This window comes from Helianthus annuus, chromosome 4 (genome assembly GCF_002127325.2).
Source record: "Helianthus annuus cultivar XRQ/B chromosome 4, HanXRQr2.0-SUNRISE, whole genome shotgun sequence".
In the NCBI taxonomy this organism is placed as follows: Eukaryota; Viridiplantae; Streptophyta; class Magnoliopsida; order Asterales; family Asteraceae; genus Helianthus; species Helianthus annuus.
Window position 1 is genome coordinate 133,228,674 of NC_035436.2, and position 2,358 is coordinate 133,231,031.

Here is a 2,358-nt window from a genome sequence, read left to right on the forward strand (position 1 = left end):
TGTAACTAAAAGAGTGTGGCAAAAACCATGTCAGGATACAAGCAATTCCCTTGCTAAAACGTCTCGTAAATGTATACAACTACTCCAAACATTCCGACCAGTGTGTCATACACTTGATCATGATCCGAGCTAATTGTCTATTGTTTATACCCGAGATCAATTTCATTTCTACCAGCTATTAATTAATATGAATAAAAGACAATAAGTGTATTAATTATTAAAAATAGAATAACCGAGTACACGCCATAAAAACTTACTAGGCATAAGATTGCAGCGTATCCAGAACACAGGTATGTACTGACCCTTTCTAGCAGCATATAACATGCTACATTAACCTCCAAATTTTATGTTTCCATCTTTTTACTTCTTTCTACTTCATTATATCCATATACTTGCTTTACATCAAATAAAATTATAGTTTAAACCAGATTAATCATAATATACTAAATACCATTGAAACTTAAAACAGTGAGCAGAGCACATTGTTAAAATATCTCTTAACTTGCCCCATATTTTTAGTTATACAACATTGACCTGGTTGTATATCTACTTTTTGGTTCTTAAAATTTACATTAGGTTACATTTAACCTCACAACGATAATATATATATATATATATATATATATATATATATATATATATATATAGGGGGCGGTTCCCCTAAGAAGCCTATTTTGCCTAAGTTGCCTAAGAAGCAATCTACACCATTTGTTTAAACAACCAATGGACCAGATTAGATCCCTAATATTAAACTAGATAAGTAAACAAAATACAACGCGCGGGGGTATTTTCGCCATAAACAAACAAATAGTACTGGACAAAAAGCACAGCAGTTATCGACGATTCAAAAAAACTTCTTCTTCACTCTCTCTCAAAACTTCCCAATCGCTAACAAACTTCACCTAAAATCGACAATCAGAGAGACGAAAATCGAACAAACAACAACAAAAACAGCATCAACGATGGATTCAGAGAGTACGTTCCATTTTTTTTTTTTTTTGCATTTTGGTGTATTCGTTTCAATTTTGTATGGTTTTTCTAAGTTTCTTCGAAATCAAATCGATTACACAGGTTCTAAGAGATCTACAAGAAGCCAGAAGCATAAAGAAACAAAACATGATGACGATTTCGAAGGTTTGTTAAGGATCTGTAAACGAACAGATTTCTAGGGTTTTAATATGTCTAAACTGATTCATGTTCTGCATTTTATTAAACAGATCGATCGTTGTGTTTTTTATGAAATAGTGCTGGTTTATTTTTTGTGCTGGTTTATTTTCTGTGCTGGTTTAACCTATGTGCTAGTTTAGTGATTTAGAAATATCTAGCACAAAGTTGTGGTTGGTTTTCTGGTTTTGAAATCGGTGCTGGTTTAACTTCCGTGCTAGTTTAGTGTTTTTTAAGAAACTAGCACAAATTCTAGTTGTTGGTCTTACTTTAGTGTTTTAGAAGAAACTAGCACAAGTGCTACTTTAGTGTTCCAAATCTGTGCTGGTTTACCGACTGTGCTACTTTTAAATTCAGGAGATAAGTAATATAAGTTTCAGTTGTTTTTTGTGTGTGAAAACAGAGCTGTACAATCCCAAACCACTACAAATTGTACAACCAGGAGAACCAATCCCTACTTTTGATAATGAAACTTTGCATCCCATTCCACTAAAAGTTGTAAGACCAACAAAAAAGGAATATTATATGAGTCCGAAATTTTGGAATGAAGTAGCAATCTGGTGGCCAAGCTATACCAATCATCCTACTTCTGGTGGTGAACCTTCAGATCCCATAAAAGAAGAGATTGATGAGAAACCTGAAATCTCAGTTGTACAACCCAAAAAAGAAGAAGATGATGAAAAACAAAAGATCCCCATCCTACAACCTAAACATGAAGAAGATGAGGAAAAACCTATAATCTCAATCAAGAATTTTGGAAGGAAGTAGCAATCTAGCCAGCTCCTGCTATGATCATCATGTTTATGTTGTTTGTTTTAGTTTTCTAATGTTATCAATGCTGTTATGTATTATGATCATGTTTTTCTGAACCTTATGTAACAATGATGTTTTGAATTATAAAAATCATGGTTTATTATGTATTAAATGATCAAAATGGTACTGGTTATTGTTTTTTTAATATATAGTACACTTTATAACTTGTGCTGGTTACTATGTTTCTTCTGAAATTACTTGCAGGCTCATCAGACAGTGACTTCGAACACCCGGAAAAGAAACAAAAAACAGCACTAAAAGCTGTTGCCACAAACCCTGAACCTATACGATCAACACTTTTCAAGGAATTTGATAAGAAAAAAAGAATTAGAATCAGGAACAGCCCAAAAAACCTTGCTGAATTCATGCAAGTGTTATCTG

General features: G+C 33.0%; 1 long non-coding RNA gene across 1 annotated transcript; it reads left to right on the top strand.

Annotated features, from left to right (window-relative positions):
* The first annotated feature begins 850 nt into the window (after nt 1-850).
* On the top strand, nt 851-1,242 carry LOC118491304. Its single transcript, XR_004891161.1, has 2 exons — nt 851-975; nt 1,072-1,242. It is a non-coding gene; the product is annotated as an uncharacterized LOC118491304 (long non-coding RNA).
* Nucleotides 1,243-2,358: the final 1,116 nt, after the last annotated feature.